The sequence below is a fragment of the Balaenoptera physalus genome (genome assembly GCF_965194825.1).
Source record: "Balaenoptera physalus genome assembly, contig: HAP1_SCAFFOLD_1961, whole genome shotgun sequence".
Classification (NCBI taxonomy): domain Eukaryota; kingdom Metazoa; phylum Chordata; class Mammalia; order Artiodactyla; family Balaenopteridae; genus Balaenoptera; species Balaenoptera physalus.
In genome coordinates, this window is record NW_028124843.1 from 12740 (window position 1) to 35963 (window position 23224).

Genomic DNA, 23224 nt, shown 5'->3' on the forward strand with positions numbered 1-23224 from the left:
GAGGGAATTCAGATTCTGGAGTTAGCACAGAACTTTAAAATGACTATATTGAGAGTAAAAGATGGGGATTAATAGATTAAAATATGGAGAATCTCAACAGAAAATTGGAATCAATTTTAAAAAATCAAATACAGATAAATGAAAAATAAGAAAACTGATCCCCAGCAGACCTTAGGGAATACTAGAAGAAATTTTTTTAGGCTGAAGTAAAATGGCCCAACATAGAACAGAGCTGGCCTCTCCGTCCCATATTGAACTCGAGTTGGAAGAGGCGAGTCCGGTCTCAAAACGGAGGTAAAACCGCCGCCCGGTCGCCCCCAGCCCGACTCCGGCCGTCGCCGCCGCCGCCGCCGCCGCCGCCGCCACCGCCGCCGCCGGGGGGGGTGGGGAGGAGGGCCATGATCCAAAGGAACCAGAACAGTTGAGAAAACTGTTTATTGGTGGTCTGAGCTTTGAAACTACAGACGATAGCTTAAGAGAACAGTTTGAGGAATGGGGCACACTTACAGATTGTGTGGTGATAAGAGACCCCCAAACAAAACGTTCCAGGGGCTTTGGTTTTGTGACTTACTCTTGGGTTGAAGAGGTGGATGCAGCAATGTGTGCTCGACCACACAAGGTTGATGGGTGTGTAGTGGAACCAAAGAGAGCTGGTTCTAGAGAGGATCTGTAAAGCCTGGTGCCCATCTAACAGTGAAGAAAATTTTTGTTGGTGGTATTAAAGAAGATACAGAAGAATGTAATTTGAGAGACTACTTTGAAAAGCATGGCGAGATTGAAACCATAGAAGTTATGGAAGACAGGCAGAGTGGAAAAAAGAGAGGATTTGCTTTTGTAACTTTTGATGATCATGATACAGTTGATAAAATTGTTGTTCAGAAATACCACACTATTAATGGGCATAATTGTGAAGTGAAAAAGGCCCTTCCTAAAGAAGAAACGCAATCTGCTGGATCACAAAGAGGTCGTGGAGGTGGATCTGGCAACTTTATGGGTCGTGGAGGAAACTTTGGAGGTGGTGGAGGTAACTTTGGCCGTGGTGGAAACTTGGTGGAAGAGGAGGCTATGGTGGTGGAGGTGGTGGCAGCAGAGGTAGTTATGGAGGAGGTGATGGTGGATAGAACGGATTTGGAGGCGACGGTGGTAACTATGGCGGTGGTCCTGGTTACAGTAGTAGAGGAGGCTATGGTGGTGGTGGACCAGGATATGGAAACCAAGATGGGGGATATGGTGGCGGTGGTGGAGGATATGATGGTTACAATGAAGGAGGAAATTTTGGAGGTAACTATGGTGGTGGTGGGAGCTATAATGATTTTGGAAATTATAGTGGACAACAGCAATCAAATGATGGACCCATGAAGGGAGGCAGTTTTGGTGGAAGAAGCTCGGGAAGTCCCTATGGTGGTGGTTATGGATCTGGTGGTGGAAGTGGTGGATATGGTAGCAGAAGGTTCTCAAAACTCACAAGAAAAGGGCTACAGTTCTTGGCAGGAGAGAGAGCGAGGAGGTGTCAGGAAAGCTGCAGGTTACTTTGAGACAGTCGTCCCGAATGCATTAGAGGAACTGTAAAAATCTGCCACAGAAGGAACGATGATCCATAGTCAGAAAAGTTACTGCAGCTTAAACAGGAAACCCTTCTTGCTCAGGACTGTCCTAGCCACAGTTTGCAAAAAGTGCAGCTATTGATTAATGCAATGGAGTGTCAATTAGATGTACATTCCTGAGGTCTTTTATCTGTTGTAGCTTTGTCTTTTTCTTTTTCTTTTCATTACATCAGGTATATTGCCCTGTAAATTGTGGTAGTGGTACCAGGAATAAAAAATTAAGGAATTTTTAACTTTTCAATATTTGTGTAGTTCAGTTTTTCTACATTTTAGTACAGAAACTTTAACAAAATGCAGCTTTGAAGGTGTTTCCTTGTGAGTTAACAAGAAGATCATTGTTAATTAATATTTTGTATGAATTTTGCTGAAGTTAACTGTAAAGAAACACCTGCTGACTTGCAGTTTAAGGGGATCTATTCTCCCCATTTCCAAACCATGAAATGAATGGGCTCTGACATGTGGAGAGAATAGATATTTGTGTTTGCAATGTGTGTCTTAGATAATAGACTTGGGTATTTAAATTAGCATATTTGTGAATTTAATAGCATTAAGACTTACTTCAAATGAAAAATCTCAAAATTCAAAAAAAAAAAAAAAAAGAACAGAGCTGGGAGCTCGATTGGAGCTGCCTGTGGGGGAGGAGCGCCGCCGCCGCCGCCGAGAGCTGGGAGCTCGATTGGCGCTGCCTGCGTGGGAGGAGCGCCGCCGCGAGCTGGGAGCTCGATTGGCGCTGCCTGCGGGGGAGGAGCGTCGCCGCCGCCGCCGCCGCTCCCGCCGCCGCCGCCGCCGCCGCGAGCTGGGAGCTCAGTTGGCGCTGCCTGCTGGGGAGGAGCGCCGCCGCCGCCGCCGCCGCGAGCTGGGAGCTCGATTTGCGCTGCCTGCGGGGTGGAGCGCCGCCGCCGCGAGCTGGGAGCTCGATTGGCGCTGCCTGCGGGGGAGGAGCGCCGCCGCCGCCGCCGCCGCGAGCTGGGAGCTGGATTGGCGCTGCCTGCGGTGGAGGAGCGCCGCCCCCGCGAGCTGGGAGCTGGATTGGCGCTGCCTGCGGGTGAGGAGCGCCGCCGCCGCCGCCGCGAGCTGGGAGCTCGATTGGCGCTGCCTGCGGGGTAGGAGCGCCGCCGCCGCCGCCGCCGCGAGCTGGGAGCTCAGTTGGCGCTGCCTGCGGGGGAGGAGCGCCGCCGCCGCCGCCGCCGCGAGCTGGGAGCTCGATTGGCGCTGCCTGCGGGGGAGGAGCGCCGCCGCCGCCGCCGCGAGCTGGGAGCTGGATTGGCGCTGCCTGCGGGGGAGGAGCGCCGCCGCCGCCGCGAGCTGGGAGCTCAGTTGGCGCTGCCTGCGGGGGAGGAGCGCCGCCGCCGCCGCCGCCGCGAGCTGGGAGCTCAGTTGGCGCTGCCTGCGGGGGAGGAGCGCCGCCGCCGCCGCCGCCGCGAGCTGGGAGCTGGATTGGCGCTGCCTGCGGGGGAGGAGCGCCGCCGCCGCCGCGAGCTGGGAGCTCAGTTGGCGCTGCCTGCTGGGGAGGAGCGCCGCCGCCGCCGCCGCCGCGAGCTGGGAGCTCGATTTGCGCTGCCTGCGGGGTGGAGCGCCGCCGCCGCGAGCTGGGAGCTCGATTGGCGCTGCCTGCGGGGGAGGAGCGCCGCCGCCGCCGCCGCCGCGAGCTGGGAGCTGGATTGGCGCTGCCTGCGGTGGAGGAGCGCCGCCCCCGCGAGCTGGGAGCTGGATTGGCGCTGCCTGCGGGTGAGGAGGGCCGCCGCCGCCGCCGCGAGCTGGGAGCTCGATTGGCGCTGCCTGCGGGGGAGGAGCGCCGCCGCCGCCGCCGCGAGCTGGGAGCTGGATTGGCGCTGCCTGCGGGGGAGGAGCGCCGCCGCGAGCTGGGAGCTCAGTTGGCGCTGCCTGCGGGGGAGGAGCGCCGCCGCCGCCGCCGCCGCCGCCGCGAGCTGGGAGCTCAGTTGGCGCTGCCTGCGGGGGAGGAGCGCCGCCGCCGCCGCCGCCGCGAGCTGGGAGCTCGATTGGCGCTGCCTGCGGGGGAGGAGCGCCGCCGCCGCCGCCGCGAGCTGGGAGCTCGATTGGCGCTGCCTGCGGGGGAGGAGCGCCGCCGCCGCCGCCGCCGCGAGCTGGGAGCTGGATTGGCGCTGCCTGCGGGGGAGGAGCGCCGCCGCCGCCGCGAGCTGGGAGCTCAGTTGGCGCTGCCTGCTGGGGAGGAGCGCCGCCGCCGCCGCCGCCGCGAGCTGGGAGCTCGATTTGCGCTGCCTGCGGGGTGGAGCGCCGCCGCCGCGAGCTGGGAGCTCGATTGGCGCTGCCTGCGGGGGAGGAGCGCCGCCGCCGCCGCCGCCGCGAGCTGGGAGCTGGATTGGCGCTGCCTGCGGTGGAGGAGCGCCGCCCCCGCGAGCTGGGAGCTGGATTGGCGCTGCCTGCGGGTGAGGAGGGCCGCCGCCGCCGCCGCGAGCTGGGAGCTCGATTGGCGCTGCCTGCGGGGTAGGAGCGCCGCCGCCGCCGCCGCCGCGAGCTGGGAGCTCGATTGGCGCTGCCTGCTGGGGAGGAGCGCCGCCGCCGCCGCCGCCGCGAGCTGGGAGCTCGATTGGCGCTGCCTGCGGGGGAGGAGCGCCGCCGCCGCCGCCGCGAGCTGGGAGCTCGATTGGCGCTGCCTGCGGGGGAGGAGCGCCGCCGCCGCCGCCGCGAGCTGGGAGCTGGATTGGCGCTGCCTGCGGGGGAGGAGCGCCGCCCCCGCGAGCTGTGAGCTGGATTGGCGCTGCCTGCGGGTGAGGAGCGCCGCCGCCGCCGCCGCCGCCGCCGCCGCCGTCGCCGTCGCCGTGAGTGAGGAAGCGCCTCGGTCAGGCCTGCTGAGGGCCCTCGCCGACGCCTGGGCTTACCCGCCGCCCCGCCAGCTCCGCTCGTTTCCCGTCCCCCGCGGCCCGGCGCGGGGCAGGCCTGCCGGGGCCATGGAGGACGAGGTGGTCCGCATTGCCCAGAAGATGGACAAGATGATGCAGAAGAACGCGGTAAGCGCGGCGGGCGGCGCGGGCCGGAGGGAGGCTGGGCGGCGGGCGGGGGTCAGTCGGCCTGAGGGGTTTCCCGGCCCGCGGTGAGCGCGGCGGGTGCCGCGTGACGGCGGCGAGGCCCGCGCTCTGGGGAGGGGTTCCTGGGGAGGGGGGAGCTTCGTGTCCCGCGGCCGCGTCCCGGGCAGGGGTCCTGGGGGGCGTCCTGTCTCGCAGCCGCGTCCCGGGCAGGGGTTCTGGGGGGCGTCCTGTCCCGCAGCTGCGTCCCGGTCAGGGGTTCTGGGGGGCGTCCTGTCCCGCGGCCGCGTCCCGGGGAGGGGGTCCTGGGGGGGTCCCGGGGAGGGCGTCCGGTCCCGCGGCCACCGGCGCTGGGGCCCGCCCTGGGCGCCCGAGGCCCCTCGTGATTAGCGCAGCCCGGTAAACTCCATCGAGGCGTCCTCCTCATTATTTTAAACGTGACGGTGGTAAAGCCTCGCTGGTTTAGCTGAAGAGTGCAGAGAGCCCTCCCTGTTTGAAAAGAATTCGTTGTCTTTCCCGGGCTCATTGGCCAGCAGCGAGAAAACAACATCAAACAGAGGTTTGTGATCAGTTTTAGACATGAAACTGTTCAAGCAAAACGTGAATTTCCTGGATCTTATTTTTGAGGAAGGCTGAACATTCCCTTGATTGTCTCAACTCTCCTGCATGTTTGCTTAGCAATTAAAAAAGGTGAACTATGCCAGCGTACTTGGCAAGTTGCTAAACTTTTTGGAAAAAGTGGATCTTGTTAGGCCGCGGAGTGCGGGGAGCTGTGTTTAAGGCACTGCCGCCGACGAGGCTGTGCTGCCGGCTGGATTTGGACACATGTCGTTGCTGGTCCTCTCAGTGGTTTACGGTTGCTACCGGTGGCGTTTTCTGTTACTGATAACGTGTGCACGTGAACGTGTTCTCTTGTGGTTTGTATGAGGTGCTCCAGTTTTTGCATTTCTGTCCACCTGTGTGGGTCACTCTCAGTCCCTTGCTTCCGAGTCGTCTATATTTTCAGCTAAACTTCTGAAATTCCAAGTCAAACGAATGTGAAGGAGAGAAGGGCTGCTCTGATTTGCACAGCACTTTGGAGTTACAAAGCGTTTGTGCAGAATTCTTTGGCGACTCACGACAGCTGTGTTGCATTCATTTTACAGAATAAGAAACTGAGTCAGACCAAGCAGTTCACCTCCTTAAATGAAGTGTGCGTTGTGGATTAAGCCAGGACCCGAGTTTCCTGCTGGGCAGCATGCAGAAGTAATGTTAAACACCGAATTCTTAAGACTTCAGACTTGGTGTGCGCCTCTTTTCCTTTAACAGGTGCATTGCCCGGCGTGTAATTTCATACCCTGTTAATCTGTCTTTGCAATTTTGGCTTTTTAAAGTACCTCCTGTTTGTTTTCTGTTCCAGACGTTGCCTGTGCCATTTATTTTTTCTGTTGATACAGGCCTTTCATTCCTCACTGCAAGTGATGAGTTCTGTATATTTGATTGGCTGAACGTTTCTGTTATTCTGTTTAAACTGGCAAGTTTTTTTTCTTTGCCTAGAGAACCCTAGACTCCCCTAGTAGAAGCTGGCTCCTAGGGAAAAAGGCCGTTTCTTGGGTAATTTTTTTCTCGAACTCAGGCTATAAAATGTGTACCTTTTAATCATCTAGTGCACTAGGTGTTTTTGTTTGTTTCCTTTCCTTGAAATAGACGTTTCCTAGAAATGAGGAATTCCTTAGTGAGCAAGTATGGAGAAGACCAGTTTGTATTTATCTGCAGTTCTCAAATTATAAACACATAATGCGTCAGCAGGAGAATGAGGATAAGCTCCACAGATAATCCTCAAGTCTCATTTTTCTTTTCAAATCTTATATTTCTAGTAGTACAGAACTTTACCAATATAAAAACTTGCCCCCCCCCCCCAAAAAAAAAGAACAGAACTGCAGGAAAGAGCAAAGAGCACTTAAAGTCTGTGTGTGTGTTTAATATATATATGTACATATACCCAGGTACATACACCTTTATATTTATATGTTGTTTTGTAAATAAATGACAATAATAATGTCTTGTGGAGATGTAGAACAGAAGTATACAACAAAAGCACAAACAGCAGGAGGGGGCAAATGGAATTAAACTGTTAAACCTCCATGGGATGGTTCCATGGAGGAGGCAGAGAGGGGGATGGGATCCTCGAAGAGCTGCTGAAGACCTTGCATTTTTTGCAGATCTCTTTAGAATGCTACTTGTATATTATGCTCTCACTGAGTGCACCTGGCTGAGCTATGGCACATTAGCACGGTAAACATTTGTCAGATTTGCCCTAGTCAGAAAATTTTCTATACCTGCCATCCTGCTTGGCACTTAAAATAGTTTTTTTTTTTTAAGGTCTCTATGATATAGGGATGATGGGTGAAGAAGGTAGGCTGCAGGGTAATAATGTAGTATGTATGATCCCATTTTGATACAGTAAACAGAAAGTATTAAATGCATGCCTGTTTGTATGAGCAGTGAGTTTGCATGGTTATCTCAAGAGGGAGGGAATGGGACGGGTAGAGAAAGAGATTGACCACAGGCTATTGTTTTACTTGTTACAAGAGGCATGTGTTGCCTTCATTTCTGATTAAGCTTTTTGTTTACAGATTATTGTAGGTTTACATGCAGTTGTAAGAAATAATAGTGAGATAGGTCCTGTGTGTCCTTTACCCAGTTTTCCCCCATGGTAACATCTTACAGAACCATAGTATACTGTCACAACCTGGGTATTGCCATTGACACAGTCAAGATACAGAACATTTCCATCCCACAGGATCTCTCCTGATGCCATTTTATAGCCACTGCTGCTCCCCCACTCCCCACCAAATCATAATGATCTGATAGTGCAGTGGATAAAGTTGCACTAAAGTTTTTGTGCAGATGATCAAGGGAAAATAGCCCCTGGGGAAGATGGCCCATCTCCCAGTCCCCCGGCCCTATCTGTCCCTGGCAACCTGTCATTTCAAGAATGTTATGTGGGACTTCCCTGGTGGCGCAGCGGTTAAGAATCTGCCTGCCATTGCAGGGGACATGGGTTTGATCCCTTGTCCGGGAAGATCCCACATGCCGCGGAGCAACTAAGCCCATGCGCCACAATGACTGAGCCTGCGCTCTAGAGCCCGGGAGCCACAACTACTGAGCCCACGTGCCACAACTACTGAAGCGCGCGTGCCTAGAGCCCGTGCTCTGCAACAAGAGAAGCCACCGCAGCGAGAAGCCCGCGCACTGCAACAAAGAGTAGCCCCCGCTCGCCGCAACTAGAGAAAGCCCACACGCAGCAACGAAGACCCAACGCAGCCAAAAATAAAATAAATTAACTAATTAATTAAAAAAAAAGAATGCTATGTGAATAAAATCATATAGTGTGTAACCTTTTTTTTTTTTCTTAATTAAAAAAAAGTTTGTTTTTGGCTGCGCTGCCGGTTATGCGATCTTAGTTCCCCGACCAAGGATTGAACCCAGCCCAGGTAGTGAAAGTGCTGAGTGCTAAACACTGGCCCGCCAGGGAATTCCCAGTATGTAACCTTTTGGATTGGCCTTTTTCAATCAATGTAATTCCCTGGAGAGTCATCCAAATTGCATGAATCAATAGTGCTCCTTTTTTTAAAAAAAAAAAAATATATATATTTATTTATTTATTTGGCTGTGCGGGTATATAGTTGCAGCATGCGGGATCTAGTTCCCTGACCAGGGATGGAACCTGGGCCCCCTGCATTGAGAGTGCAGAGTCTTAACCGCTGGAACACCAGAGAGGTCCCAGTGCCGCTTTCTTTTTAATTGCTGAGTAGTATTCCATGGTTTGGCTATACTTCAGTTTGTTTAATCACTTGCCCATTGAAGAACATCTGAGTTTTTTCCCATTTCTTGACTATTACTGAGAGAGATGCTGTGGACATTTGTGTACCTTTTTTTGTGCGAACATGCGTTCTCTGGGGTAAATGCCGTATGGTAAGTGTTGCTTTTTTTTTTTTTTTTTTTTTTTTGGCTACGCTGTGCCACATGTGGGATCTTGGTTCCCCAATCAGGGATCGAGCCCGTGCCCCCTGCATTGGGAGCTTGGAGTCTTAACCACTGGACTGCCAGGGAAATTCCTGTATTGCTCCCCCTGCCCCACTTGATTGATTGATTGATTGATTGGTTGATTGGCTGTATTGGGTCTTAGTTGCGGCACGCGGGACCTTCGTTAAGGCATGTGGGATCTTTTTTGTCATTGCGGCGCACGGGCTCTTCGTTGCAGCATGAGAGCTTCTCTCTAGTTGTGGCGTGCGGGTTTTCTCTCTCTAGTTGTGGCACGTGGGCTCTGTAGTTGTGGCGTGCAGGCTCCAGAGCGCGTGGGCTCTGTAGTTTGCTGCACGTGGGCTACCTCATTGAGGTGTGCGAGCTCAGTAGTTTGGCGCGAGGGCTTAGTTGCCCCGCGGCGTGTGGGATCTTAGTTCCCCGACCGGGAATCGAACCCACGTCCCCTGCATTGCAGGGCGGATTCTTTACCACTGAACCACCAGGGAAATCCCTGTATTGCTTTTTTAAATTAAAAAAAAAAAAAAAAAAGGAAAAGCAATCAGAGGTAAAACAACTAATTATATGATTGCCTTTCAAAGTACATATTCAAACCCTACATTGTTGGTGTACATAACTTCTTTATGTTGATTTCTGGTGTTTAGCTCTAGTAACAAGACAATAATAATAACGCTGTAGTTTTCCTTGTTTCTTTCAACTGATGATCTGTGTATTTCTTACAAATAATAATTAACACTCACAAGCTACCAGGAGGCAAGTAATGGTTAGTGCTGGTGTGGTTAACTCCTTTATAGATAGGGAGGTTGAGGCATGGATATTGTGGAATTTGCCATGTTGAGGCATGGGTATTGTGGAATTTACCTAAGGTTATAACACTGTGTTCTGACTCAGATTCATTCAGATTTACTCCTTCTCTTTCTGTCTCCTGAATTAATAACTCTTTGTAATTTTGACCTAGGTGTGAGGACACGAAAAGGGTTTTTTCCTGTACCTGAGGTTTAGTGCTTGTTTTATAGAAGCAATATAGTATAGTGGTTAGAGTATGCACTTTAGCATCTGATTTTTTTTTCTTCTTAAGTCTTTAATGAATTTGTTACAATATTGCTTCTGTTTTATGTTTTGCACATGCCGGAAAGGTAATAGGCCTTGGCCCCTGGGCCTGGGCTTCGTCTCTTGTGCTGTCTCCTGTCCCTGTTGCCCCCGCGCGCTGGCCCGTCCGTGCTGTGCCAGGGGATATTGGTCGTCTCCCGGCTCAGTTCACAGTAGCTGAAAGGGACAGTGTGTAATGTTCTGATTTCTGCCCATCGTTTTCAAAGGGAGGCTCTGGCCATTGCTCCTCTGGTAAAATGCAGAGGGAGTGCTTTTTAAGATGGGACTGTCAGTGTTAGGGCCACTCCTTAATTACCAAAACGGAATCCCCTTCAGTTCCTCCAGCTGTGTTGTTTTGGCACAGAAAATGTGAGTAATAGGAATTTGGAACTAAGTTGGAGTGAAAAAACGCACCGGTCCCGCCGAATTTTCCATCGAAACAGTTGATTTGTGTTGTCTCTAGGAATTCTAAAGGGCGTACCGTTGCTTCCTAACCGGTGTCATTTGGGAGATCTACCTCTGTACGTTCAAATGATTAATTTTGAGACTTTGCTCATGTGTGCAGTAAACCCTTTAATTCCCTAAGACCTTCCTTTCCTCCATCTCATACCCCATTAAGCCCGCTTCAGTTTATCTCCTGAATTTCTTTGGAATCTGTCAGCTCTCCCTCAACATTCTAATACTGAACTTGCCTGTCTGTTGCGATTAGGTCCTAACTAGTGTCCATATATCTTGTTTCCTTCCAATCCATTCTTCACACAAGAAACCTTCAAAGCAAGTTGGAACATTGCTCATAAACATCGCTCACAAACATTGTTTTGAGAATAGAAAACACAGTGTTGGCCTTTAAGACTCTGCGTGGTCTAGAATCCTCTCTGCTTCTCTAGCCCCATCTTGTGCCACTTGTGCCCTCACTGTCTATGCTTCAGATACACTGAATTAACCTTAGTTCTCACTCATCTGACAGAAGTCAGTTGAGAAATTATTTTTCACTGTGATTCCTAGCATTAAGGAATTTGATGATCAGGTTTTGTATGAGGACTAAAACTAAACTGGGAAGTGGAAGAATTGAGTTTAAACTGTGTCAGTCAACACGCATGTATTAATGATACCTAAGTATTGAACACGGGACTAGGTTTCATGAGGGATACAGAAGTTCTGGCCATCTCTGGTTTTGGATATCCCTTATTTGTTGAGACCTTTGCGTTGTTTGGTTGCCTTTTGTCTGTTTTCCAGATGGGAAAACAGGAACAAGGGAAGTATAGGTTATTACTAAGTGGGGTTGAACAAGTGGAGCAGCAAACTGCAAAGCAGAAAGAAGAGGGACGTACTATAGAGGGATATGATTTCCATTTTCAAGGCGCCTGCGTCCTGTGCAGGGAGACAGCCTAACATAACATGTGCCTAACAAAAAATATATTGACTTCTTACTAAAATCTCCAGTTCATATAACCAAGGGGTTTATACCTTCTCCTTTAAAAGTGATATTCCTGGGGGGAGGGAGGGGCAAGATGGCAGAAGAGTAAGACGTGGAGATCACCTTCCTTCCCACAGATACAGTAGAAATACATCTACACGTGGAACTGCTCCTACAGAACACCCACTGAACGCTGGCAGAAGACGTCAGACCTCCCAAAAGCTTTATTTTATTTTATTTTATCATCTTTATATCTATATATAAAGTACAGTCTTGAGCTAGTACAGGTAGCCTGAGAGTCTTAGAGGCCTTTAGTTAAAGGAATCTAGCCAGCGAACATAATTCTCATACTAAACTGCCACAAGGAAGAAGTTAACTTACCCTGTATGTCAGGGTCCAAAAAAATTTAAAGATGTGCCTAATGCAAAAATAAGTTATAAAGATTTAGGCCAGTCAAAAACTAACAGCAGTTTCAGGTAGAGGTGCATGCCTAATGTAAACCAGCATAGTTTCCATTTACTGCGTTCTTGTAATCACTGAAATAAAAACTTCTACAAGATTAAAAAAAAAAAATTCACCGATTAAAGTAAGTGTACAATTCACTAGTTCTTAGTATTTTCACAACCAATATTGCTATCTAATTCCAGAACATTTTTGTCACGCCCCCCACAAAGAAATCTTGTATATGTTAGCTGTTACTCCCTATTTTCCCCTCCCCAACATCCCCTGGTATCCACTAATCTACTTTCTGTCTATATGGATTTGCTCATCCTGGACATTTCATAGACATGGAATTATACAATATATGACCTTTTGCTATTGGCTTGAAATATTTCTCCCTTTAATAGTGTCAGTTTTTCGGACTTCCCTGGTGGTACAGTGGTTAAGAATCCGCCTGCCAATGCAGGGGACACGGGCTCGAGCCCTGGTCTGGGAAGATCCCACATGCCGCGGAGCAACTAAGCCCGCACGCCAAAACTACTGAGCCTGCGCTCTAGAGCCCAAGAGCCACAACTACTGAAGCCCATGCACTTAGAGCCCGTGCTCCTCAACAAGAGAAGCCACCGCAACGAGAAGGCCACGCACCACAACAAAGAGTAGCCCCTGCTCGCCACAGCTAGAGAAAACCCGCGCGCAGCAACGAAGACCCAACGCAGCCAAAAATAAAAATACAAATAAATAAATAAATAAATTTATTTATTTATTTAAAAAATAGTGTCAGGCTTTATCATTTTAATTCTGTTAGTTTTTCTTTATGTATTTGGGACTTGCTTATACTGCATTTGTCTTTTAAGTCATATAGGAGAAAAACTGAATTACAAACAAAAATACATTTATACTGTCTTTTGTATTTCCTTATGTAGTGGACATACTCCACTGGAAAAGAGAAATCACCATACCTTTTGATGAACTCATTTGCTGGCATGATGGAGTGAAATCTAGCAGAATGTCAAGCCGATTTCCCCCACAGGACATTTCCTTAGTGTCAGGGTGGTACAGGATGATGGGGGACTGAGCCAAGAAAGCAGAGTGAAATTTCCTGCACAGTCATGGCACGAACAAACCAAATCCCGCTAGATAAAGGGGCCTGTGACAATCATTAGGTCTCCTCTTCAAGACATTTGCCAGTTTTTGAACCTATAGAAAGCAGGAAGCTTAAATACCTAATGCCTGAGGGAGAGAACTTTCCAAAGTGAGGAATCAGAGACCTACCAGACTCACAGTAAAAACCCAGAAGTGCCATCCCCAAGAAGGGGGCTGAGTCAGAAAAAGTGAAATCATCTGCAATGTTTCAGTGTTTATGAGACAAATTTTCATTGAGAAAGTGTAACGGTAACAAATACATAGCTGGTCTCTCCTTACATTTGCCATACTCTGAAGCTGTGAGAACTGAGAGCCTAAAGAGCTGAATTCAAACATCTGAAAGACTGAAGTCAATAACTGACTGTATTTATTGAAGAATCAAAGACCTGTCAGGCTCACAGCAAAAATCCAGGGAGGCCACAAATCAGGAAAAATCATAGGTAGCATGAGACAAGTAAAGCTCCAACCCAGTTCTGACCTAGTAAAATTCCTGAAATGACTGAAATGATCAGCCACTCTGATTAACAGAGAAAGGGGTAAATCTTCTCTGGTTCAAAGTAATAGCATCTTCAGTCTCTATGAATTTTTTATTCACCATGTCCAGCACACAATCAAAAATTATGAAATTCCTGAAGCAGGAAAAAGTGACTAAAAATTAAGACAAAAAAAAAACAAAACAAAACAAGAAAAATTGATTTAGAGGGAATTCAGATTCTGGAGTTAGCACAGAACTTTAAAATGACTATATTGAGAGTAAAAGATGGGGATTAATAGATTAAAATATGGAGAATCTCAACAGAAAATTGGAATCAATTTTAAAAAATCAAATACAGATAAATGAAAAATAAGAAAACTGATCCCCAGCAGACCTTAGGGAATACTAGAAGAAATTTTTTTAGGCTGAAGTAAAATGGCCCAACATAGAACAGAGCTGGCCTCTCCGTCCCATATTGAACTCGAGTTGGAAGAGGCGAGTCCGGTCTCAAAACGGAGGTAAAACCGCCGCCCGGTCGCCCCCAGCCCGACTCCGGCCGTCGCCGTCGCCGCCGCCGCCGTCGCCGCCGCCGCCGCCGCCGGGGGTGGGGTGGGGAGGAGGGCCATGATCCAAAGGAACCAGAACAGTTGAGAAAACTGTTTATTGGTGGTCTGAGCTTTGAAACTACAGACGATAGCTTAAGAGAACATTTTGAGGAATGGGGCACACTTACAGATTGTGTGGTGATAAGAGACCCCCAAACAAAACGTTCCAGGGGCTTTGGTTTTGTGACTTACTCTTGGGTTGAAGAGGTGGATGCAGCAATGTGTGCTCGACCACACAAGGTTGATGGGCGTGTAGTGGAACCAAAGAGAGCTGGTTCTAGAGAGGATCTGTAAAGCCTGGTGCCCATCTAACAGTGAAGAAAATTTTTGTTGGTGGTATTAAAGAAGATACAGAAGAATGTAATTTGAGAGACTACTTTGAAAAGCATGGCGAGATTGAAACCATAGAAGTTATGGAAGACAGGCAGAGTGGAAAAAAGAGAGGATTTGCTTTTGTAACTTTTGATGATCATGATACAGTTGATAAAATTGTTGTTCAGAAATACCACACTATTAATGGGCATAATTGTGAAGTGAAAAAGGCCCTTCCTAAAGAAGAAACGCAATCTGCTGGATCACAAAGAGGTCGTGGAGGTGGATCTGGCAACTTTATGGGTCGTGGAGGAAACTTTGGAGGTGGTGGAGGTAACTTTGGCCGTGGTGGAAACTTGGTGGAAGAGGAGGCTATGGTGGTGGAGGTGGTGGCAGCAGAGGTAGTTATGGAGGAGGTGATGGTGGATAGAACGGATTTGGAGGCGACGGTGGTAACTATGGCGGTGGTCCTGGTTACAGTAGTAGAGGAGGCTATGGTGGTGGTGGACCAGGATATGGAAACCAAGATGGGGGATATGGTGGCGGTGGTGGAGGATATGATGGTTACAATGAAGGAGGAAATTTTGGAGGTAACTATGGTGGTGGTGGGAGCTATAATGATTTTGGAAATTATAGTGGACAACAGCAATCAAATGATGGACCCATGAAGGGAGGCAGTTTTGGTGGAAGAAGCTCGGGAAGTCCCTATGGTGGTGGTTATGGATCTGGTGGTGGAAGTGGTGGATATGGTAGCAGAAGGTTCTCAAAACTCACAAGAAAAGGGCTACAGTTCTTGGCAGGAGAGAGAGCGAGGAGGTGTCAGGAAAGCTGCAGGTTACTTTGAGACAGTCGTCCCGAATGCATTAGAGGAACTGTAAAAATCTGCCACAGAAGGAACGATGATCCATAGTCAGAAAAGTTACTGCAGCTTAAACAGGAAACCCTTCTTGCTCAGGACTGTCCTAGCCACAGTTTGCAAAAAGTGCAGCTATTGATTAATGCAATGGAGTGTCAATTAGATGTACATTCCTGAGGTCTTTTATCTGTTGTAGCTTTGTCTTTTTCTTTTTCTTTTCATTACATCAGGTATATTGCCCTGTAAATTGTGGTAGTGGTACCAGGAATAAAAAATTAAGGAATTTTTAACTTTTCAATATTTGTGTAGTTCAGTTTTTCTACATTTTAGTACAGAAACTTTAACAAAATGCAGCTTTGAAGGTGTTTCCTTGTGAGTTAACAAGAAGATCATTGTTAATTAATATTTTGTATGAATTTTGCTGAAGTTAACTGTAAAGAAACACCTGCTGACTTGCAGTTTAAGGGGATCTATTCTCCCCATTTCCAAACCATGAAATGAATGGGCTCTGACATGTGGAGAGAATAGATATTTGTGTTTGCAATGTGTGTCTTAGATAATAGACTTGGGTATTTAAATTAGCATATTTGTGAATTTAATAGCATTAAGACTTACTTCAAATGAAAAATCTCAAAATTCCAAAAAAAAAAAAAAAAAGAACAGAGCTGGGAGCTCGATTGGAGTTGCCTGTGGGGGAGGAGCGCCGCCGCCGCCGCCGAGAGCTGGGAGCTCGATTGGCGCTGCCTGCGGGGGAGGAGCGCCGCCGCGAGCTGGGAGCTCGATTGGCGCTGCCTGCGGGGGAGGAGCGCCGCCGCGAGCTGGGAGCTCGATTGGCGCTGCCTGCGGGGGAGGAGCGTCGCCGCCGCCGCTGCCGCCGCCGCCGCCGCGAGCTGGGAGCTCGATTGGCGCTGCCTGCGGGGGAGGAGCGCCGCCGCCGCCGCCGCGAGCTGGGAGCTTGATTGGCGCTGCCTGCGGGGGAGGAGCGCCGCCGCCGCCGCCGCCGCCGCCGCGAGCTGGGAGCTGGATTTGCGCTGCCTGCGGGGGAGGAGCGCCGCCGCCGCCGCCGCCAGCTGGGAGCTTGATTGGCGCTGCCTGCGGGGGAGGAGCGCCGCCGCCGCCGCGAGCTGGGAGCTCAGTTGGCGCTGCCTGCTGGGGAGGAGCGCCGCCGCCGCCGCCGCCGCGAGCTGGGAGCTCGATTGGCGCTGCCTGCGGGGTGGAGCGCCGCCGCCGCGAGCTGGGAGCTCGATTGGCGCTGCCTGCGGGGGAGGAGCGCCGCCGCCGCCGCCGCCGCGAGCTGGGAGCTGGATTGGCGCTGCCTGCGGTGGAGGAGCGCCGCCCCCGCGAGCTGGGAGCTGGATTGGCGCTGCCTGCGGGTGAGGAGCGCCGCCGCCGCCGCCGCCGCGAGCTGGGAGCTCGATTGGCGCTGCCTGCGGGGTAGGAGCGCCGCCGCCGCCGCCGCCGCGAGCTGGGAGCTCAGTTGGCGCTGCCTGCTGGGGAGGAGCGCCGCCGCCGCCGCCGCCGCGAGCTGGGAGCTCGATTGGCGCTGCCTGCGGGGGAGGAGCGCCGCCGCCGCCGCCGCGAGCTGGGAGCTCGATTGGCGCTGCCTGCGGGGAGGAGCGCCGCCGCCGCCGCCGCCGCGAGCTGGGAGCTGGATTGGCGCTGCCTGCGGGGGAGGAGCACCGCCGCCGCCGCGAGCTGGGAGCTCAGTTGGCGCTGCCTGCTGGGGAGGAGCGCCGCCGCCGCCGCCGCCGCGAGCTGGGAGCTCGATTGGCGCTGCCTGCGGGGTGGAGCGCCGCCGCCGCGAGCTGGGAGCTCGATTGGCGCTGCCTGCGGGGGAGGAGCGCCGCCGCCGCCGCGAGCTGGGAGCTCAGTTGGCGCTGCCTGCTGGGGAGGAGCGCCGCCGCCGCCGCCGCCGCGAGCTGGGAGCTCGATTGGCGCTGCCTGCGGGGTGGAGCGCCGCCGCCGCGAGCTGGGAGCTCGATTGGCGCTGCCTGCGGGGGAGGAGCGCCGCCGCCGCCGCCGCCGCCGCCGCCGTCGCCGTCGCCGTGAGTGAGGAAGCGCCTCGGTCAGGCCTGCTGAGGGCCCTCGCCGACGCCTGGGCTTACCCGCCGCCCCGCCAGCTCCGCTCGTTTCCCGTCCCCCGCGGCCCGGCGCGGGGCAGGCCTGCCGGGGCCATGGAGGACGAGGTGGTCCGCATTGCCCAGAAGATGGACAAGATGATGCAGAAGAACGCGGTAGGCGCGGCGGGCGGCGCGGGCCGGAGGGAGGCTGGGCGGCGGGCGGGGTTCAGTCGGCCTGAGGGGTTTCCCGGCCCGCGGTGAGCGCGGCGGGTGCCGCGTGACGGCGGCGAGGCCCGCGCTCTGGGGAGGGGTTCCTGGGGAGGGGGGAGCTTCGTGTCCCGCGGCCGCGTCCCGGGCAGGGGTCCTGGGGGGCGTCCTGTCTCGCAGCCGCGTCCCGGGCAGGGGTTCTGGGGGGCGTCCTGTCCCGCAGCTGCGTCCCGGTCAGGGGTTCTGGGGGGCGTCCTGTCCCGCGGCCGCGTCCCGGGGAGGGGGTCCTGGGGGGGTCCCGGGGAGGGCGTCCGGTCCCGCGGCCACCGGCGCTGGGGCCCGCCCTGGGCGCCCGAGGCCCCTCGTGATTAGCGCAGCCCGGTAAACTCCATCGAGGCGTCCTCCTCATTATTTTAAACGTGACGGTGGTAAAGCCTCGCTGGTTTAGCTGAAGAGTGCAGAGAGCCCTCCCTGTTTGAAAGAATTCGTTGTCTTTCCCGGGCTCATTGGCCAGCAGCGAGAAAACAACATCAAACAGAGGTTTGTGATCAGTTTTAGACATGAAACTGTTCAAGCAAAACGTGAATTTCCTGGATCTTATTTTTGAGGAAGGCTGAACATTCCCTTGATTGTCTCAACTCTCCTGCATGTTTGCTTAGCAATTAAAAAAGGTGAACTATGCCAGTGTACTTGGCAAGTTGCTAAACTTTTTGGAAAAAGTGGATCTTGTTAGGCCGCGGAGTGCGGGGAGCTGTGTTTAAGGCACTGCCGCCGACGAGGCTGTGCTGCCGGCTGGATTTGGACACATGTCGTTGCTGGTCCTCTCAGTGGTTTACGGTTGCTACCGGTGGCGTTTTCTGTTACTGATAACGTGTGCACGTGAACGTGTTCTCTTGTGGTTTGTATGAGGTGCTCCAGTTTTTGCATTTCTGTCCACCTGTGTGGGTCACTCTCAGTCCCTTGCTTCCGAGTCGTCTATATTTTCAGCTAAACTTCTGAAATTCCAAGTCAAACGAATGTGAAGGAGAGAAGGGCTGCTCTGATTTGCACAGCACTTTGGAGTTACAAAGCGTTTGTGCAGAATTCTTTGGCGACTCACGACAGCTGTGTTGCATTCATTTTACAGAATAAGAAACTGAGTCAGACCAAGCAGTTCACCTCCTTAAATGAAGTGTGCGTTGTGGATTAAGCCAGGACCCGAGTTTCCTGCTGGGCAGCATGCAGAAGTAATGTTAAACACCGAATTCTTAAGACTTCAGACTTGGTGTGCGCCTCTTTTCCTTTAACAGGTGCATTGCCCGGCGTGTAATTTCATACCCTGTTAATCTGTCTTTGCAATTTTGGCTTTTTAAAGTACCTCCTGTTTGTTTTCTGTTCCAGACGTTGCCTGTGCCATTTATTTTTTCTGTTGATACAGGCCTTTCATTCCTCACTGCAAGTGATGAGTTCTGTATATTTGATTGGCTGAACGTTTCTGTTATTCTGTTTAAACTGGCAAGTTTTTTTTCTTTGCCTAGAGAACCCTAGACTCCCCTAGTAGAAGCTGGCTCCTAGGGAAAAAGGCCGTTTCTTGGGTAATTTTTTTCTCGAACTCAGGCTATAAAATGTGTACCTTTTAATCATCTAGTGCACTAGGTGTTTTTGTTTGTTTCCTTTCCTTGAAATAGACGTTTCCTAGAAATGAGGAATTCCTTAGTGAGCAAGTATGGAGAAGACCAGTTTGTATTTATCTGCAGTTCTCAAATTATAAACACATAATGCGTCAGCAGGAGAATGAGGATAAGCTCCACAGATAATCCTCAAGTCTCATTTTTCTTTTCAAATCTTATATTTCTAGTAGTACAGAACTTTACCAATATAAAAACTTGCCCCCCCCCCCCCAAAAAAAAAGAACAGAACTGCAGGAAAGAGCAAAGAGCACTTAAAGTCTGTGTGTGTGTTTAATATATATATGTACATATACCCAGGTACATACACCTTTATATTTATATGTTGTTTTGTAAATAAATGACAATAATAATGTCTTGTGGAGATGTAGAACAGAAGTATACAACAAAAGCACAAACAGCAGGAGGGGGCAAATGGAGTTAAACTGTTAAACCTCCATGGGATGGTTCCATGGAGGAGGCAGAGAGGGGGATGGGATCCTCGAAGAGCTGCTGAAGACCTTGCATTTTTTGCAGATCTCTTTAGAATGCTACTTGTATATTATGCTCTCACTGAGTGCACCTGGCTGAGCTATGGCACATTAGCACGGTAAACATTTGTCAGATTTGCCCTAGTCAGAAAATTTTCTATACCTGCCATCCTGCTTGGCACTTAAAATAGTTTTTTTTTTTTAAGGTCTCTATGATATAGGGATGATGGGTGAAGAAGGTAGGCTGCAGGGTAATAATGTAGTATGTATGATCCCATTTTGATACAGTAAACAGAAAGTATTAAATGCATGCCTGTTTGTATGGGCAGTGAGTTTGCATGGTTATCTCAAGAGGGAGGGAATGGGACGTGTAGAGAAAGAGATTGACCACAGGCTATTGTTTTACTTGTTACAAGAGGCATGTGTTGCCTTCATTTCTGATTAAGCTTTTTGTTTACAGATTATTGTAGGTTTACATGCAGTTGTAAGAAATAATAGTGAGATAGGTCCTGTGTGTCCTTTACCCAGTTTTCCCCAATGGTAACATCTTACAGAACCATAGTATACTGTCACAACCTGGGTATTGCCATTGACACAGTCAAGATACAGAACATTTCCATCCCACAGGATCTCTCCTGATGCCATTTTATAGCCACTGCTGCTCCCCCACTCCCCACCAAATCATAATGATCTGATAGTGCAGTGGATAAAGTTGCACTAAAGTTTTTGTGCAGATGATCAAGGGAAAATAGCCCCTGGGGAAGATGGCCCATCTCCCAGTCCCCCGGCCCTATCTGTCCCTGGCAACCTGTCATTTCAAGAATGTTATGTGGGACTTCCCTGGTGGCGCAGCGGTTAAGAATCTGCCTGCCATTGCAGGGGACATGGGTTTGATCCCTTGTCCGGGAAGATCCCACATGCCGCGGAGCAACTAAGCCCATGCGCCACAATGACTGAGCCTGCGCTCTAGAGCCCGGGAGCCACAACTACTGAGCCCACGTGCCACAACTACTGAAGCGCGCGTGCCTAGAGCCCGTGCTCTGCAACAAGAGAAGCCACCGCAGCGAGAAGCCCGCGCACTGCAACAAAGAGTAGCCCCCGCTCGCCGCAACTAGAGAAAGCCCACACGCAGCAACGAAGACCCAACGCAGCCAAAAATAAAATAAATTAACTAATTAACTAAAAAAAAGAATGCTATGTGAATAAAATCATATAGTGTGTAACCTTTTTTTTTTTTCTTAATTAAAAAAAAGTTTGTTTTTGGCTGCGCTGCCGGTTATGCGATCTTAGTTCCCCGACCAAGGATTGAACCCAGCCCAGGTAGTGAAAGTGCTGAGTGCTAAACACTGGCCCGCCAGGGAATTCCCAGTATGTAACCTTTTGGATTGGCCTTTTTCAATCAATGTAATTCCCTGGAGAGTCATCCAAATTGCATGAATCAATAGTGCTCCTTTTTTTTAAAAAAAATATATATATATATTTATTTATTTATTTATTTGGCTGTGCGGGTATTTAGTTGCAGCATGCGGGATCTAGTTCCCTGACCAGGGATGGAACCTGGGCCCCCTGCATTGAGAGTGCAAAGTCTTAACCGCTGGAACACCAGAGAGGTCCCAGTGCCGCTTTCTTTTTAATTGCTGAGTGGTATTCCATGGTTTGGCTATACTTCAGTTTGTTTAATCACTTGCCCATTGAAGAACATCTGAGTTTTTTCCCATTTCTTGACTATTACTGAGAGAGATGCTGTGGACATTTGTGTACCTTTTTTTGTGCGAACATGCGTTCTCTGGGGTAAATGCCGTATGGTATGTGTTGCTTTTTTTTTTTTTTTTTTTTTGGCTACGCTGTGCCACATGTGGGATCTTGGTTCCCCAATCAGGGATCGAGCCCGTGCCCCCTGCATTGGGAGCTTGGAGTCTTAACCACTGGACTGCCAGGGAAATTCCTGTATTGCTCCCCCTGCCCCACTTGATTGATTGATTGATTGATTGGTTGATTGGCTGTATTGGGTCTTAGTTGCGGCACGCGGGACCTTCGTTAAGGCATGTGGGATCTTTTTTGTCATTGCGGCGCACGGGCTCTTCGTTGCAGCATGAGAGCTTCTCTCTAGTTGTGGCGTGCGGGTTTTCTCTCTCTAGTTGTGGCGTGCAGTCTCCAGAGCGCGTGGGCTCTGTAGTTTGCTGCACGTGGGCTACCTCATTGAGGTGTGCGAGCTCAGTAGTTTGGCGCGAGGGCTTAGTTGCCCCGCGGCGTGTGGGATCTTAGTTCCCCGACCGGGAATCGAACCCACGTCCCCTGCATTGCAGGGCGGATTCTTTACCACTGAACCACCAGGGAAGTCCCTGTATTGCTTTTTTAAATTAAAAAAAAAAAAAAAAGGAGAAGCAATTAGAGGTACAACAACTAATTATAAGATTGCCTCTCAAAGTACATATTCAAACCCTACATTGTTGGTGTACATAACTTCTTTATGTTGATTTCTGGTGTTTAGCTCTAGTAACAAGGCAATAATAATAACGCTGTAGTTTTCCTTGTTTCTTTCAACTGATGATCTGTGTATTTATTACAAAATAATTTTTTTTTTTTTTTTTACAAGTAATATTAACACTCACAAGCTACCAGGAGGCAAGTAATGGTTAGCGCTGGTGTGGTTAACTCCTTTATAGATAGGGAGGTTGAGGCATGGGTATTGTGGAATTTGCCATGTTTAGGCATGGGTATTGTGGAATGTGCCTAAGGTTATACTATAGCACTGTGTTCTGACTCAGATTCATTCAGATTTATTCCTTCTCTTTCTGTCTCCTGAATTAACTCTTTGTAATTTTGACCTAGGTGTGAGGACACGAAAAGGGTTTTTTCTGTATCTGACGTTTAGTGCTTGTTTTATAGAAGCAATATAGTATAGTTTTTAGAGTATGCACTTTAGCATGTGATTTTTTTTTTTTTCTTAAGTCTTTAATGAATTTGTTACAATATTGCTTCTGTTTTATGTTTTGCACATGCCGGAAAGGTAATAGGCCTTGGCCCCTGGGCCTGGACTTCGTCTCTTGTGCTGTCTCCTGTCCCTGTTGCCGCCGCGCGCTGGCCCGTCCGCGCTGTGTCAGGGCGTATTGGTCGTCTCGCGGCTCAGTTCACAGTAGCTGAAAGGGACAGTGTGTTATGTTCTGATTTCTCCCCATCGTTTTCAAAGGGAGGCTCTGGCCATTGCTCCTCGGGTAAAATGCAGAGGGAGTGCTTTTTAAGATGGGACTGTCAGTGTTGGGGACACTCCTCAATTACCAAAACGGAATCCCCTTCAGTTCCTCCAGCTGTGTTGTTTTGGCACAGAAAATGTGAGTAATAGGAATTTGGAACTAAGTTGGAGTGAAAAAACGCACCGGTCCCGCCGAATTTTCCATCGAAACAGTTGATTTGTGTTGTCTCTAGGAATTCTAAAGGGCGTACCGTTGCTTCCTAACCGGTGTCATGTGGGAGATCTACCTCTGTACGTTCAAATGATTAATGTTGAGACTCTGCTCATGTGTGCAGTAAACCCTTTAATTCCCTAAGACCTTCCTTTCCTCCATCTCATACCCCATTAAGCCCGCTTCAGTTTATCTCCTGAATTTCTCTGGAATCTGTCAGCTCTTCCTCAACATCCTAATACTGAACTTGCCTGTCTGTTGCGATTAGGTCCTAACTAGTGTCCATATATCTTGTTTCCCTCCAATCCATTCTTCACACAAGAAACCTTCAAAGCAAGTTGGAACATTGCTCATAAACATCGCTCACAAACATTGTTTTGAGAATAGAAAACACACACTGGTGGCCTTTAAGACTCTGCGTGCTCTAGAATCCTCTCTGCTTC

General features: G+C 50.3%; 1 pseudogene across 1 annotated transcript; it reads left to right on the top strand.

The window, feature by feature from the left end:
- The first annotated feature begins 343 nt into the window (after window positions 1-343).
- On the top strand, window positions 344-22619 carry LOC309654102 (annotated as a pseudogene). The gene is made up of 3 exons: window positions 344-1509; window positions 13687-14876; window positions 22568-22619. The product of its transcript is annotated as an uncharacterized misc_RNA (transcript).
- Window positions 22620-23224: the final 605 nt, after the last annotated feature.